The sequence below is a fragment of the Myodes glareolus genome, chromosome X (genome assembly GCF_982192425.1).
Source record: "Myodes glareolus chromosome X, mMyoGla1.1, whole genome shotgun sequence".
NCBI classification, from domain to species: domain Eukaryota; kingdom Metazoa; phylum Chordata; class Mammalia; order Rodentia; family Cricetidae; genus Myodes; species Myodes glareolus.
Genome location: NC_142053.1, coordinates 124,620,261 through 124,638,344, shown reverse-complemented (window position 1 = coordinate 124,638,344; position 18,084 = coordinate 124,620,261). Strand labels below are relative to the sequence as shown.

General features: G+C 40.3%; 1 pseudogene; it reads left to right on the top strand.

The window, feature by feature from the left end:
* The first annotated feature begins 1,929 nt into the window (after positions 1–1,929).
* LOC148117474 (rab GDP dissociation inhibitor alpha-like) lies at positions 1,930–17,963 on the top strand (annotated as a pseudogene).
* The last annotated feature ends 121 nt before the right edge of the window (positions 17,964–18,084 follow it).

The following is an 18,084-nucleotide window of genomic DNA, read 5'->3' as shown; positions in this document are numbered from 1 at the left end:
AATTTCAAAGCCAAGATTCCAGAAGCTAGCTATGGGAAGAACTTTCTTTTTTTTTTCTCAAAGTTTATTAAAATACAAAAGTCTCCATTTCTGCCCCTCCTCCCAACATCCTCCCACTCCCCCCACTCCCTCCCCTCCTCCCTCTCCATCCCCAATAGCAGTCAGGGTCTCCCAGTCCAAGCTCCTCCCCCCTCCCTCCAGGTCCAGGAAGGTGAGCATCCAAACAGACTGGATCCCAAAAATCCAGCACATGCAGAGGAAACCAGTCCCAGTGTCATTGTTGATGGCTTTTCAGAAAGACTCCGGGCCAGCCACATTCAGAGAATCCGACCTCAATCAGAGAATCTGGCTGGATTACGTGCTCGCTCAGTCCCAGACAACTGGCCTTGGTGAACTCTCATTAGATCAGTCCCCTTGTATCAGTGGGTGATCACACCCCTCGTGGACCCGATCTCCTTCCTCATGTTCTTCCTCCTTCTGCTCCTCGTTTGGACCTTTGGGGACTCAGTTCAGTGCTCCAATGTGGGTCTCCGTCTGTATCACCATCCCTCTTCGGATGAAGGTTCCCTCTGATCTTGCCTTCCTTGCTCACGTTCTCTTTATGGGAAGAACTTTCAAGAAGGCGCTTTGCATGCAATTTCAGTGTTGCTATGCCAAATATTCTGTCCACAAATACACCTACACTTTACAAACTACAACCTCATTTTAAAACAGAGATGGTATCATAAAGGGGATACAAGAATATCTCTGCATCTAAATATTTTGCATGCCACAATAAAGATGGAGTAGCTTTCAATATTCAGGTTCTTTACTTGCTCCACCAAAGACTTCACCTGTTCTGGAAAACGTTATAGTGTTATGGGATAGTGAATCAAACTGTGAACCAGAGCTTGCATGTGCATTAATTAAATAAAATTAACCCTGTGTCAGGAGGCTGCCTTAGAAACTAGTTCATGGAAAGTATTCATAGACAGCCAGAGGGCAGCTAAGAGAGATAAAGTGTCACAGGAATCAATAGCGTGGGGTCTAGAGTTGTGCAGCATTTTGTGGTTTGGTGAAGTGGAAGCATCAGGCTTCCCTGAACACCAACAATGAGAGAGTGTTAGCTAGTTGCTACTCAGCTTCACTCAGCTTTTAGATTTGCACACTATCCATTGAACGTTGAGTATTATTCATAAATAAAATGATAGAAATTTAGTTTAAGCTACCTTTAACAGCAAGTGACAGGGTCAGTGCCTGAAGAAGCAGAATTCTTACCAGACTGTGGCCTGTGCAGGCAGGCAACCACTAGATAAGCACTCAAGTAACTGTATTGCAATTGCTGGCTGAGATGGCAGTAGATTAAGGTGTATCCACTGTGCTGGAGTTAAAATATTAAATGGGGAGCCAACCATCAGAGCCACATGGCAGAGGACCTGGCTGTTGCCTAGCAGTTTAAGGTTTGATTTACATGGTCATAGAATGCTACAGTGCCAGAGTAAAACAGGTCCAGATTGGGAAAAACATTTAAATGGGTTATAGAATGCACAAGTGCTTAAGAAAGAAAGAAAATGATTATAGACAGTAATAGAAAAAATAGTTTAAAAATAAGTAGTCTTTCATGAAACAGTAAAGTAATACAAAAAGAGTAAGCCAAATAAAGTTGGGAAATATATCAGTAGTCTGAGCTTTCATGGTGTAATTAAACCAGTCTATATGCATTATGAATGTCTTAACTTTAAAATGGAATTCAGAAAATGTATTGCATTGGGTAAGAGGATATGCTTTTTTTCCACAGGAAATGAAAGGTGTGGATTTCTTCAAATTAATAGACATCAGATTTTATTGAGGGAAAAACATGAAAATCTTGGCTACAGACATAAAGAAATAAGCCTAGAAAAACTGCAGAGTACTCTTGACTTATCATTACATGTCATCTTTTCATATGGCATGGATAGAAGTTTGACTGACAGACGTCTTTTACCTGCCCCCCCAAAAATCATCTTTGGCTGTCTGGTGTACAGCAGAGAGTCCATACTTATATTAATGCAGGTATGTATGTTACCTTTGAAAGTTTGTGTGTTTTTAGAGCAAAGTGACCAGATACCAATGAAATTTGGTGGTCCAGGTGATTTAGTCCTTCATAGTGCCTGTTACATTTTCCTCAGTATTCTGTCCTTAGAACAATTTCAAGGCTGCTAGCTGAGATGGTCCAGTATCACAGACTAGTCCCGCCAAGAATTCAGATAATCCTAGCACTTTCCCATTTCACAGAGATGGGACAACAAATATTATAGCTAGTTTTCTTAGTACTTGACTATTATCTCAATTTTTTTCAGGATTTCCTGAGGATGTCATTGCTCCCAGACAACAGGAAGCAGGCTAGAGAATACAACACCTATATTACCAAGAGGTATGATAGGTGTGTTTTGGTCATTGAGTGATTATTGATGTTTGTCATAATTTAGTGGGGATAGCGTAATGTAGGCTAAAAATGTAACTATCCATCTCATACATTTCACATTGGTATGGGTTTTTGCATATTGATACAAATTTAAGGTTATTTTTGTTATAGTGTATATATATTTATTCTCTTATTTAAGGTATTGTACCTCTGCAGCTCATTTAAAAATGTCATTTAAAGTCCTAGTCCTTGAAACCTATTATTACAAACTGTTTAGGATAATTTTAAAATGCATTTTAGTAGTTAGTCATCTAGAGCAATCAAATAGCCATGTTAGCTATGTTTACAAGGTTGAAAAATATATATTAGATAGATAGGTGATTTTCAAACACTTCAGAGGTCTATAGAATATGACATTTAAGATGTTTAATAACTAAGGCTTTCCATGACTGAGATACATCTGCTCCTGGCACCACTAATCTACTTCAAAAAAGGATGATTGGCATTGAAGAATACCCATATAGCATTTGCTTTCATTGCGGTAAAGTATTACACTGGGCAAAGAAAGTGTTCTTGTCTTGACTGCTGACAATATGCTTTCCCAAATGGACGAGCAGGATACAAAAGAAAATGACTTCTGAACTTTGTCAAGACAAGGTAGGGCAGTTCTTTGAAATTTCTGCCTCACAGAAAAGATTGTCAGATATTCTAAGCATGTAGACCAGTGATGGATGATTCAATATTGCAGAGGAATCTCAGGTGACTATCTAGGCAGTCAGCAATTTCTATCATTTCTATAGTTTTGTACATTACTTATGCTGCACTTCCTGTGTTCTCAGGTAATATTTTATCATTCTTGGGTCTCTGATGAGGTTGAAGACTAGATAGTGATAGTTATAGTTTCCCTTGTTGCCAATTTCAGAAAAGAAACTTATTTAACAGATGTAAAATTTGTAAGGTTGAGAAATATAAAAGCTTGAGTTATTGAGAAAGATGTTTTGCTCTGTATATTTTGTATTTTGATTATTATGTGAGGGTACTTTCAGGGGGAGGTCCATTATCTTTGGTGTTCTTTAAGCTTCTTGTATTCTCATAGGCATTTACTTCTTTAGGTTGGGAAGTTTTATTCCATGATTTCGTGGAATATATTTTCTGTGCCTTTGAACTGGCCTTTTTTTCTTCTTCTTTCCCAATTATTCTTAGTCTTGGTCTTTTCATGGTGTCCTAGATATCTTGGATGTTTCATGTTATGACTTTGTTAATTTTAATGTTTTCTTGGACCAATGAATTTATTTCCTGTATCATATCTTCAACACCTAAGATTCTCTTTTCCATTTCTTGAATTCTGTTGGCTATGCTCACATCTGTACTTTCTTTTCATTTACCCAGACTTTTCATTTCCAGGATTCCCTCTGTTTGTGTTTTCCTTATTGTCTCTCTTTAATTTTCAAGTCTTGAACTCTTTTGTTAACCTATTTGGTTGCTTTTTCTTGAATTTCCTTTGAGAGATTTAAAGTGGGCTGGTGTCTTAAAGGCTATTGGCTGAAGAAATGGAAGAGCTCCTGCAGCAGAGATTTATTGATTTCTTCCAATTTTTGTTTGTCTTCTCCTCCATTTAATTAAGAGGATTTTTCATTTCCTCTTTTTTTTTTACTATGAGACATTTGTTTATTAAATTTCCCTTTTATTAAAAGTAGATTCTTTCCTCATACAATATATGCTGATTACAATTTTCCCTTCCCTCTCCTCCTCCCAGTTCCTCTCCACCTTTCCTCTCCTCAGGGTCCATCCTTTTCTGTCTCTCATTAGAAAAGAAACAGTCTTCTAAGCGATAATAACCAAACATGATGAAATAAAATAAAAGATAAAACAAAAACCAGTATTTCATGCTATACAGTGCAAATAAACAGAAGGAATAGGGCCAAAGACAAGGCACTAGAACCAGAGACCCACTCATTTGCACACTCAGGAATCCATGGAAACACTACCGAAAGCTGTAAAATGTGCACAGAGGACCTTGTGCAGACCCGAGCAGGCCCTGTTCCTGCTGCTTCAGTCTGAGTTCATATGAGCTTTGCTCAGTTGGTTCAGAGCCTTGTTCTCTTGGTGTTCTGTATCCCCTCCGACTCTTACCCTCTTTCTGCCTCCTCTTCCTCTGGATTCTCTAATCTCTAATGACAGAGACATTCCATTTAGAGCTCTGTGTTCCAAGGTTACTCTCTATGTGAAACATCTGGCTGTGTCTCTGTGAGTTTGTTTCCATCTGCTGCAGAGGGAAGCTTCTCTGATGATGACTGAATAAAAAGGGTCTGATCTATGTAGCAGAATGTCTTCAGGGGTCATCTTGTTGTTACTTTTATTTTTCTTTTTGAGCAGTAGCATTTTTTTTTATCCTAGTCCCTGGCGGCTGGTCACTCAAGCAATGCCACATATTCCAACCATACATTGGATAATTACTCCCACAATGCACTGCATTGTGCCACTGTTGAGCTCTATTATGTCACACAGGCAGGATAGAGTGGTTCATCATAGGTTTTGTAGCTGGGTTGGTGTATACATTTCTCATTTTGTAGCCTGTAGAATACTTCCTGTACCAAAGTTGCTAGATCACGGGTGTGAGGTTTATATAGGCACCAGCTAGATGTCTCCAGTCCAGTGAGTTGTGTGGGAACTGTCGTTAGCAATGAGGCCTTCCTGGCATTTAGTAGAATCAACCTACTGTCTTGGAAACAGCCTTGGGTTGTTTGGGGTCTTCCATGGGATCCCTTTGGCCAGAAACTCAATTGAATGAAGCCCATTCCTGGTACTAGAAGCTTCATTTAGTGAGAAGAGATGGCCAGTTGGGACCATGTATCCCTCATTATTTGGAGACTTCTTTTGAATTGCCTTTCTGTAGTTTCGGAAGTTTCTACTGCACTAGGTTTCCACACCAACACTAAATGCCCCTCAATTCTAACTGTCTCTCCCCACACTCTATCCCTCAAGCCCAACTCTCCTCCCTACTGAATCTCCCATTCCTGCCCTTCTGATGCCCCTAATCCACCCATGAACTCTATTCTATTTCCCCCTCTCAGGGAGATTTATATTCCCCTCCTACTACTTTTGTCGGTATCTAACCTTTCTGGGTCTATGGATTGTAGCTTGGTTATCACTTATTTAATGACTAATATTCACCTGTAAGTGAATACATGCCATGTTAATCATTTTGGGTCTTAATCACTCAGGATTCTTTTCTAGTTCCATCCCTTTGCCTGAATTTTCATGATGCTGTTGTTGTTTTTAAACATCTGAATAATACTCAATTGTATAAATGTAACACATTTTATTCATCCTTCTGTTGATGAACATGTAGGTCGTTTCCAATTCTGACTTCCATAAATAGAACAGGATTGAGCATGGTTGAGCAAGTGCCTGTGTGGTAGGATTAAGCATCCTTTGGGTATATTCCCAAGAATGGTATAGCTGGGTCTGGAGAGAGGTGAATTCCTAATTTTTTAAGGACCTGACACATTGATTTCCATAGTGGCTGTATGAGTTTGCACACCCACCTGCAATTGAGGAATGTTCCCTTTATTCCAACACCTCTCCAACAGGTGCTGTCACTTGTGTGTTTTTTTTTTAAGTAATTTTATTAAATTATAAAAGTTTCCATTTACGCCCCTCTTCCCAACACCCTCCCACTCCCCCCTCCCTCTCCTCCTCCCTCTTTGTCCCTAAGGTCAGTCAGGGTTTCAAGCCCTGTGGGAAGTTCAAGATCGTCCCCCCTCCCTCCAGGTTAAGGAAGGTGAGTATCCAAACAGACTGGATCCCAAAAATCCAGTATATGCAGAGGAAACTAGTCCCAGTGACATTGTCCATGGCTTCTCAGAAAGACTCCGGGCCAGCCACATTCAGAAAATTCGGCCACATTCAGAGAATCTGGTTGGATCACGTGCTCGTTCAGTCGCAGTCCAACTTCCCTTGGTAAACTCTCATTAGATCCGGCCCCTTGTATCAGTGGGTGATAGCATCCCTCGCAGTCCTTCGTCATTTTCTTCGTCCTTCTGCTCCTCATTTGGACCTTGGGGGGCTCAGTCCGGTGCTCCAATGTGGGTCTCCGTCTGTATCGCCATCCATCGCCAGATGAAGGATCTATGGTGATAAGCAAAATATTCATCAGTATGGTTATGGGCCAAGGCCGGTTCAGGCACCCTCTCCTCTGTCCAGAGAACAATCTGGGGATCTCTCCTTGGACCTGGGATCCCATATATAATCAAGTTTCCTATAAACCCTAAAATGACTCCCTTAGTTGAAATATACTCTTCCCTGATCCCATATTCATCCTTCCTCCCTTCACCCCATCCCGGTCAACCAAGCTTTCTCCATTCCTTCCCTACTCCCTTCTCTCTAACCCTCTCCCCTTCCAACAACCCTCCCACCCCCCCCAAGCACCCAAGGTTACCTGGGACTCTTGACCATTTCCTACCTCCTGGCGGATAGCTAAATAATCTTCATCAGGTTCGTCTTCTTATTTAGCTTCTCTAGGATCACGAATAATAGGCTCAAAGACCTTTAATTATGGTTAGAATCCACTTATGAGTGAATACATACCGTGTTCCTCTTTTTGGGTCTTGCTTACCTCACTCAGTAAAGCGTTTTCTATTTCCATCCATTTGCATGCAAAATTCAAGATGTCATTGTTTTTTACCACTGAGTAAAACTCTAATGTGTATATGTTCCACACCTTCTTTAACCATGCTTCCATTGAGGGGCACCTAGGCTGTTTCCAGGTTCGGGCTATTACAAATAGTGCTGCTATGAACATAGTAGAATAAATGCTTTTGTAGTATGTTAGGGAATCTCTAGGGTATATTCCCAAGAGTGGAATTGCTGGGTCCTGAGGGAGGTTGACTCCCAGTTTCCTGAGAAACCGCCATAATGATTTCCACAGTGGCTGCACGAGTTTGCATTCCCACCAACAATAGATGAGTGTTCCCCTCACCCCACATCCTCTCCAGCATAGGCTATCGTTGGTGTTTTTGACTTTAGCTATTCTAACAGGTGTAAGATGGTATCTCAAAGTGGTTTTGATTTGCATTTCCTTGATGGCTAAGGAGGTTGAGCAAGACCTTAAGTGTCTTCTGGCCATTCGAAGTTCATCTGTTGTGAATTCTCTGTTCAGTTCAGTACCCCATTTTTTAATTGGGTTAATTAGGGTTTTAGTGTCTAGTTTCTTGAGTTCTTTGTATATTTTGGAGATCAGACCTTTGTCTGATGAGGGGTTGGTGAAGATCTTTTCCCAGTCAGAAGGCAGCCTTTTTGTCCTACTGACAGTGTTCTTTGCTTTACAGAAGCTTCTCAGTTTCAGTAGATCCCATTTTTTTCATTGTTTCTCTTATTGTCTGTGCTACTGGGGTCCTACTTAGGAAGAGGCCTCCTGTGCCTATATCTTGTAGACTACTTCCCACTTTCTCTTCTATCAGGTTCAAAGTGGACGGATTAATGTTGATGTCTTTAATCCATTTGGACTTGATTTTTGTGCATGGTGATAGATATGGATCTACTTTCATTTTTTTTACAGGTTGACATCCAGTTATGCCAGCACCATTTGTTAAAGATGCTTTCCTTCTTCCATTGTATACCTTTAGCTCCCTTGTCGAAAATTAGGTGTTCATAGGTTTGTGGGTTAATATCTGGGTCTTCTATTCGATTCCATAGGTCGACTTTTCTGTTCTTATGCCAATACCAAGCTGTTTTCAATACTGTAGCTCTATAATAGAGTTTGAAGTCAGGGATGGTAATGCCTCCAGAAGTTCCTTTATTGTATAAGATTGTTTTGGCTATCCTGGGTTTTTTGTTTTGCCATATAAACTTGATTATTGTTCTCTCAAGGTCTGTGAAGAAGTTTGATGGGATTTTGATGGGGATTGCATTGAATCTATAGATTGCTTTTGGTAGAATTGCCATTTTTACTATGTTGATTCTCCCAATCCAAGAGCAGGGGAGGTCTTTCCATTTTCTGGTATCCTCCTCAATTTCTTTCTTCAAAGACTTAAAGTTTTTGTCAAATAGGTCTTTCACTTCCTTGGTTAGAGTAACCCCAAGATATTTTATGCTATTTGTGACTATCATGAAAGGTGATGTTTCTCTGATTTCCTTCTCTGCTTCTTTATTCTCCATTTCTTCTGATTGATTTTAGTTTGAAGTCGATTTTGTTAGATATTAGAATGGCCACACCCGCTTGTTTCTTAGGTCCATTTACTTGGAAAACCTCTTCCCAATCCTTTACTCTGAGTAGGTGTCTGTCTTTGTGGTTGGTGTGTTTCTTGTAAACAGCAGAATGTTGGATCCTGTTTTCGTATCCAATCTCTAAGTCTGTGCCTCTTTATAGGTGAATTGAGTCCATTGATATTAAGTGATATTAATGACCAGTGGTTGTTGACTCCAGTCATTTTTTTTTAGGTAGTAGAGTGTATGTGTTTTTCTTCTTTGATTTGTGCTTGTGAATGTTCGCTAGATGTTCGAGTTATTGTAGGCCGTGTTGGGAATGTTGGATTCCTTCAGTAGTGATTTTCCTTCTAATATTCTCTGTAAGGCTGGATTAGTAGCTATGTATTGTTTAAATTTGTTTTTATCCTGTAATATTTTGTTTTCTCCGTTGATAGTGAACAATAGCTTGGCTGGGTATAGTAGTCTGGGTTTGCATCCATGGTCTCTTAGTTTCTGCAGTACCTCTATCCAGGATCTTCTGGCTTTCATGGTTTCCATAGAGAAATCCGGTGTAAGTCTGATAGGTTTACCTTTATTAGTTACTTGACCTTTTTCCTTTGCAGCTCTTAAAATTTTTTCTTTAATATGTATGTTTTGTGTTTTGATTATTATATGGCGATGGGATTTTTTTTCTGATCCAGTCTATTCGGTGTTCTGTATGCTTCTTGAACCTTCATAGGAATATCGTTCTTTAGGTTGGGAAAGTTTTCTTCTATAATTTTGTTGAATATATTTTCTGGGCCTTTGATCTGCAGTTCTTCTCCTTCTTCAATCCCTATTATTCTTAGATTTGGTTTTTTTTATTGTGTCCCATATTTCCTGAATGTTTTGTGAAGAGAATTTGTTGGATTTGCCGTTTTCTTTGACCAGAGCATTTATTTTCTCTATGGTATCTTCAGAATCTGAGATTCGTTCTTCTATCTCTTGTATTCTATTGGTTATGCTTGATTCTGTAGTCTCCGTTCGTTTACCTAGGTTTTCCATATCCATCCGGTTCTAGGTTTATGTTTTATTCATTGCCTCCATTTCAGTTTTCAATTCTTAGACTGTTTCCTTTACTTGTTTGATTGTTTTTTCTTGGTTTCTCAGGGTCTCATTCACGGATTTACTTATTTCTTCAAACTTTTTGTTATATTTCTCATCTAATTCTATACTCATTTCTTCCAACTTTTTGTTATATTTCTCATCCAATTCTTTAAGGGAGTTATTCATATCCTGTTTAAGGGACTCTATTGCTTTCATAATGGCACTTTTTTCCACTTCTGGTTTAAGGTGTTCAAGTCCTTCTATTGTAGGGTCCTTGGGATCTGGTGTTTTCATGTTGTTTTTCAGATTGTTGGATGAGGTCCTGCCTTGGCGTCTGCCCATCTCTTCCTTCAAATGTTCTCTATTGGAACTTCTGTTACCGGGTCAGGTTCCCTTCTTGGGCAGGGACTTCACTGACAGAATGCCCACCTTTCCTCAGGCAGGCTATTGAAGCACAGGCACTCCCTCTTTCCGGGATGTGCTTACAATGCAGGCCCAGCTCGCAAGGCAGCTGAGCTGGGGATATTTTATGGCCCCAGTGGGAAGGGAGAAATATAGGAATTCGTACCTGGATGGGAGCTGGGATGGCAGGCGGGAGGGGGTAGCCAGCACTGCAGGGCGACCTGGGCGTCTATGGGGTCGGGGAACGCACAAGCTCCTCCTCACCGGGACCCTGCCCCGGCCGAAGGAACTCACCCCTCCGATGGCCCTCTGCTAGAAGTCAGGGCCCCTGCTGGTCAGGAGTGTGGCTGAGCTGGCCCCTGGTCCACTTGTCCTCAGGAAGGCCTTTAAGACCCAGCAACTGCCTCCAGCCGGGATGCGCCTGCATCCCAGGCCCAGCTCGCAAGGCTGCTGAGCTGGGGAAATTTTATGGCCCCAGGGGGAAGGGAGAAATATAGGAATTCGTACCTGGATGGGAGCTGGGATGGCAGGCGGGAGGGGGTAGCCAGCACTGCAGGGCGACCTGGGCGTCTATGGGGTCGGGGAACGCCCAAGCTCCTCCTCACCGGGACCCTGCCCCGGCCCGAAGGAAACTCACCCCTCCAATGGCCCTCTGCTAGAAGTCAGGGCCCCTGCTGGTCAGGAATGTGGCTGAGCTGGCCCCTGGTCCACCTGTCCTCAGGGAGGCCTTTAAGACCCAGCAACTGCCTCCAGCCGGGATGCGCCTGCAGCCCAGGCCCAGCTCGCAAGGCTGCTGAGTTGGGGAATTTTATTAACTCATATGTACCAGACATTACTTCCTCATAAAAAGATTGAGAATATTGAGAATATTGCTATCATTACCAGTTTTGTTGATTTGGGAAGATTATACTTGTGCTAATCAGCATTTTATTAAAATAATACAAGTGACAGGATAAAAGATCATTGTCCCACAGCTTGTTTACACCATTTTTCTTGACATTTTTGTCCAATTTTGTTCAAATTTATGTTACCTCTTTTGTATAGTTTGGTTCAGAATCTGAAATTTGTTGATCTCATTGAGAAATATACTCCCAGAAGCAAACTGTCCGCTAAATAAATGATCAGATAAAATTCATATGCATATATTTTAAGTTGCAATATTAAGAGGTAGTTGGTCAGACATGCATCTACTCTATTGGGTTGAAATCATTTCAGCTTCTTGAAGCAAAGAAAGAATTTCTTAATGCAGAGTGAAATGAACAATTTATTATAAGTAGATAGGTAATAGATACTTTTTTCTTTCTCAGCATGTTTGAAAACATAAAAATAAAAAAAGATACTAGACACAGTCAAGAATGAAGCTCCTAGGACTTGCCTTGGAAAGTAAAGCAAGTAATAAATAATATGTCTCACTTAAAATTTCACTCTCTTACTTGAAGATGTAAATAAAATGTTCTTTTGTGAATGAATATGTGGGAGTCAGAATAGCAGGAAAATATCTATTTACATAGTTTTTTATCAATATATTACTAACAAATAGTTTCCTACATCTTTTAGGGAGTAATTGATGACAACATTAATACTTAACTTTATAAATGAGATAAAAATTATGGGGAAAAATAAATGAACATCTTTATCTACTACTGTTACCGTTGGTACTCATAAAACATTCAAAAACAATAACCATAAATACGTATATGCCAAAGGGTAAAAATCAAGAAATATTTGACAAGATTTACAGATAGAAGATCATATATATATATTTATATATATATATATATATGTGTGTGTGTGTGTGTGTGTGTGTGTGTGTGGTTATAGATTGGTAGATGGTTAAGGAATAGAGGAAAGGGATAGGGAAAGGAAAAGATAATGAGAAATAAAGGGAGAAAGAAGTGGAGGGGAGAAAGAAAAGAGACTAGGAGAAATAGAGCAGAGAAGAAAAGGGGAGAAAGCCTCTGTGTGTGTCGGGGGGTTCCCTAGAAGCCAGTGCTATATTTTCCTAATTTTTTGAGCAAAAAACTCCTCCCATTCATAACTGGAAAATGAATTCCTTCAAAGGAGAATTCATCAGCCACTGCAGCTAAGAGTTCTTACTGTATTTTCATTGTCTTGTGTCCATATATATAGCCTCCTGAATACCCGTAGGCAATCATCGCTTATTGTGGCTGATCAATATTTTTCATGTCTCATTAAGTTAAATATTGATAATAAGCCTTATCTTACTGAGTGGTTTTGGGGATCAAAGTAAATTTTAAAATTCCCAAACAAGCAAGCCAATAAAAGCACTACCATCAGGACATACCCACTTATCTACTATTTAACTCTTCATGGGCTTGAAAGTCCAGTGAGCCAGCTGCATTGGACTGGGTTTAATGTGATACTTAGCTTCTCTGTTTTCACCTGTATTTGCTACTGTACAAACAGTACTGATGGTGGCAACTAAGCACAACATGTGCAAGAGTTTAGCAGGATTTCTAGAACATAGTGACTCCTCAGCAAGAATCACATCACTGGGGGTATGCCCTAGAAAGATACTTTGTGTCCCTGGAACCTTCCCATTACCTAACTACATAAATAAAAAATAATAAAGAAACTTTGTTTCATTATGCCCTTCTGCCATGAAGCTCTAACTCACTTGAGTACCAGAAGTATTAGAGCCAGTGGACAAAAGAATGAAACTTCTGAAACAGCAAGCCAAAGTAAATCTTTAAGTTTTTATGGTATTTGTTTTAAGGTATTTGTCATAGTAGTATAAAGAGATAGCATACTGAGACTTTAACCTTTTTTTTAAAATCATGTTCTTTGATTAGAGAGGAAACGGTTCACAAATTTTACATATGTGGAACTGAATTTAGACCAGCGATTAAGATATCTTTAACAAAATAAACACTAGGACCATTTACTCATTACTTTAACTGTAAGACAAGAAATCTGTTTTCAGGACTCTGGCTAACTGGTGATCTCCTGTAGCCTCCATGAAAATGACTAGTATACTTAGAGGAATATTCAGAACTTCATACACAAAGAAAGATGGCCAAGAAGAAACAGTTATTAGACTGCTGAAACTTTCCTCTCTATTGCTACAATTAGAGTGCACTCTCATGCCCAAGATGCCAATACTTATGGCTTCTTAGATCTGCTGTAGTCTTTCTGCATGCTTCCTTGCAGTGCCTATTAAAGAAGCAACATATGATATCACTTTAACTTCAACATGATTTTGTTAGCTTTCTCCACAATTTGCAAACACATAAGAATTCAAAGTCTGAATCTTCTACTATCTAATAACAATACTAGGGCACCGCAAATGATTAATGGATAAAAGTCCTTGACAGTACAATTGGTACCAGTCATGGTGCTACATGCCTATTAGCAAGCACCCACAGGGTTAAGGCTGAAAACACAGTGAGTTCCGGGCCAGTCCAAGGTACATAGTGAGACCATATGTCCACAACTGCAAAACAAAATAAAAGAAAACAAACAACAACAAAAAACACCCAAACTTGGGTTATTTACACATATATTCTACCACGTCTGACTGAACTTTTCTGGTTTGCAGAGTTTCACTCAATGACAAAGACACAATACCTAAGAAAACAGGAGAATTGTATAAATATGAACAAAATAACGTTGGTTTCATATTGAGAAAGGAGAGTGGGTTTTAGCTGTAACAGCAGCTGTTGTCATTGATGAATAATAGTAATACTTGTTTATATAAGCAAATTGTACTTTTCAAAGTATAGTCACATTATTGAGTCACATACATGTGATCGGGGCCTGTGAAATAGAAGGTGAGGTAATGTCAACAAGCTGCAACTCTGAGGGGAAGTACCTTGGCCAAACTTACGCATATGTCAAGTACATCTGTGGTCTCAAATCCATGCTTCTGTTCTTGGACCACTTTTCTTCCCTTTCTACCAACTGCTTCATTTAATTTTCACTTCTGTATGGAGAACAATGACCCTAAGTCCATTTCATGGTTAAGAATTTACCTACAAAGAAAAGATGGCTACTCATAATTTCTTTATTGAGAAGAATCAGAATCACGGTTCGAAAATCTATCATTGTTGCCATATAAATGTATCTTTAGGAAAAATGAATCAGAAAGATGGTTATGATCTTTCTCAAAACACAATTTTATCAGTGTGCTTGTTCTTAAATTTTATTATACTGTAGAAACTTATTAAAATATTATTTCACTTAAATAGGTAGAAAATATATCCCATTTCATTGAGTCCTGAAGGGGCACATCCTTAAAGGAATCCTCTAAGCAAAAGAGAAAAGGGTAACCTATGAAGCAATATTTGGGCTTCAGGCATATAGGAAACATCTGCATTTCTTTTCCTCACCACAGTCTATGTGTCACCACTGTCAGTCTTGGAAGGTAGATCAATCATTTGAATCAACTATAGTAAGCAACCACCAAAATAGCAGATGAGATAGACAAAGGCTGTCATATTTTCCCATAGCCCTATCTTTTCTCATTTCCATACACACTGCCTCCTTCTTTTCTTTTGAAGCTGCTGAACAAGTCTCCATTCAAAGGGTAGGGTGTTTGAAAGGAGAACATGTCTTTGAAGGACATATCTTGCAGGCTCAGCTCAGGTAGCAAATTTCTCAGTAACATCCTTCTTCCAACTCACCTCCACTGCATGATTACAGTTCCCCTAGGTTTCTATAGTTTTTCTAATTGAGGTAATATTACAAAGCATAAGTTTAAAGATGGATCATTTTAGAGTATTTAATTTAGCACTATGAGGCACATTCATAGTATTGTGTTGCCATTAGTACAGTCTAATCCTAGAACTTTCTCCTCACGACAAAAGGAGACTCTAACCTATCAAGAAGTCAATTCCTATTTCTCTCCTCCTAGCCCTTAGCAAGTACTAATCTCTTCTGATTCTTTGTACATGCCAGCTTTTAAATAGATTATATCGGTGTAATCCTACAACATGTTTTCTTTCATTGTGATCTTACACCTAGACTCCTATGGGCAGGTGAATATATCTTTTAGTATGTATTAATATTTCATTCAGATTTTGTGGCTAAATAACCCACTTTATATATAGGATATATTTTATGCCCAATTTATCCATTGGTGAATATTAGAGGTGTTGCCACTTTTTGGATTTTATGAATAATACTTTCAGAAGTCTTGATAGTTGGCTCAGCAGATTAGAGCACTTGTTTTGTTTTGGATTTGGTTTTTTGAGACAGGGTTTCTCTGTAGCTTTAGAGCTTGTCCTGGAACTCACTCTGCAGAACAGGCTGACCTCAAACTCACAGAGGTCTGCCTGTCTCCCCTCCCAAGTGCTGGGATTAAAGGTGTGTGCCACCACCGCTCAGCAAAAGCACTTATTTTTACAGAGGGCCCAGGTTCAATTCTGACACCCACATGGTAGCTCCCAACTGTCCATAACTCCAGTTTTAGGAAATTCAGCACCCTCATCTGACTTCCACAGGCACCAATAATTCATGTGTATACAGACATGAGCAAATAAAATACATACACATAAAATAGTGAATATAAAAAATTATTTAAAAAATAAATGAAATACAAAGTAAAGGAGAAGATCACTGTTAACATAGTTTGCCCAACTCCTGGTAGCACAAGTACTAATTCTAGGACCCCAGAACCTTGAGGTTCGGCTTTCTTGCAAGCTGGCTCTTTTCCAGAGAGTCATTTATTCTGAAATTCTGGGCTCTTTCTTTGTGGGACTACTCCTTTATGCTATGCTAACTGACCCTCTGTAAAATAGAATATTCTGGATGGAAAATTTAAAGAAGAAGGAGGATGCCAAGATGGGCCCCAAGTCCATAGGAAGGACACCTGAAATAGTTGAAAACAACTATTGCCTACCTGGGCAGTTTTCTCTATCTCACTAGTAGGGTGGGAATAGTACCGTAGATTTGGTCCCCATTATGCTGAGAAAACTTCCCCATCATTTTCCTCACTATAGATTGAGTGCCATCTAAGGGTGGACATATATGCTGCACAAACCTATGGATGACATCATCATGGAGAATGGTAAGGTGGTGGGTGTGAAATCTGAGGGAGAGGTAGTTATGCCTTGTGCATTTGTTACTGTGGCTCAATTAAGGCTTAGTCTTTTTAGGGCTATGTTCATAGGGAGCCTTATTGCTGATAAGTTTGCTATTGCTTAACCCTGAGAGCCTCATAACTAGGAAATGGGTGATCAATAAAAGTCTACATAGCTATTCCTATTGGCAGAAAGTATCCTTCAAATTGCTAAGTAAGGTGGTAGGTGCCTGTAATTCCAGTACTAGGGAGCAGAGGCAGATGGATTTAAATCAAGACACAATCTTCAGAAGTCACATGCTGTGTCTGTTATCCTGAAAGCATTCTTTTGGAAAGGGTATCATGTATCCCAGGCTGGCTTCAAATAGTCTATATAGCTGCGGATGAACTCTTAATCCTTGCACTTCCACCTTCTTCATGCTGGGATTACGGGTGTGTGTCAATATACCTGGTTAATACAGTGCTAGAAATCTAACCTAAGGCTCTATGCATGATAGGCAAGCATTCTACCGAGACAAATGCCCCCACCCCAAAAAGCATCCTTCAGCCTGATATGGTGGTGCATGAGCAATGAGGTGGCTAAGGGAAGAAGATCCTGAGTTTGAGACCAGTTTGGGTCAAATAGACTCAAACAAAAACCCCATCAACAGTGAAAAAAAAGTGTTTGTGATCATTGTGTTTCAGCAGTAGGGTCACCACCTAGCCCTATATGTGAGAGTTCACCTCTCAGAGCTTCAAGAAAGGGGTTATGTGCATAGGAGGGATAGTATTGACAACTCAGCTGCCTGGCTTGACTTTTGACTTGGCTTACTACTACACAGGGAAAGGGGTAATCTGATAGGTGTAAAGTCTTCTGGTGCCTTCATAGGTGGCCCGCTGCAAGCAGCTGATCTGTGACCCTAGCTACATCCCAGGCCATGTACAGAAGGCTGGCCAGGTAATTCGCTGTATCTGTATCCTCAGCCACCCCATCAAGAACACAAATGATGCCAATTCCTGTCAAATTATCATCCCTCAGAACCAGGACAACAGGAAGTCAGGTACGCCAAGCCATGAAGGATTACCTTCGGTTTCTAAGCCTATAGTCTCACAGGAAGTCTTGGGGCTTCTTGTGACATTTTGTTATGGAATATACCTGGGTTTGGACGGCCTTCCCTTCTTTATTAGAGTGACAGTTTAAAGGTTTCTGCATGTTGGTCTGGGCAGGGGCAGGTGGGCCAAATTCCTGTCCATTTCCTAAGTACTACCTTTTTATGTGGTCATTTCCCCTGGCATATGTTAACCGAGCGCTTCTTGGGGTCAGACATCTATGTGTGCATGATCTCCTATGCGCAGAACGTGGCAGCACAGGGCAAATACATCACCATTGCCAGCACCACCGTGGAAACTGCAGAACCGGAAAAGGAGGTTGAGTCTGCATTGGAGCTGTTGGAACTCATTGACCAGAAGTGAGGTGCTGAGCCAAATTGGGAAGGCTGGGTTGAAGACCAGGAATGGACAAGGCCTATTGTGTAACTTTAATCTAACTCTGTCTTCCATTTGCCCTTCAGGTTTGTGGCTATAAGTGATTTGTATGAACCATTTGATGGTGGTTTCGAGAGTCAGGTAAGAACCCTGTCTTAGTCAGCCCTGCCTTTTGAAGCCTACCCAAGATCCTCTGTCTGACTTCTCTAAGCTCTGGGGCTTTACCTATTTACAGGTGTTTTGTTCCAGCTCCTATGATGCCACCACACGCTTGGAGACCACCTGCAATGACAACAAAGATATCTACAAACACATGGCTGGGACTGCCTTTGATTTTGAGAACATGAAGCACAAACAGAATGATGTCTTTGGAGAGGCTGATCAGTGATTGCTGACTCCCCTCCTCCAGCCCCTACTACCCTCTCTCCAACAGGTATGTCCTTCTCTGGGGCAGGGAAGATAGTATGGCTGGGCACATCCCTGTTTCCAGCATCTTCTGTTTCCCCACCACATTCTGATC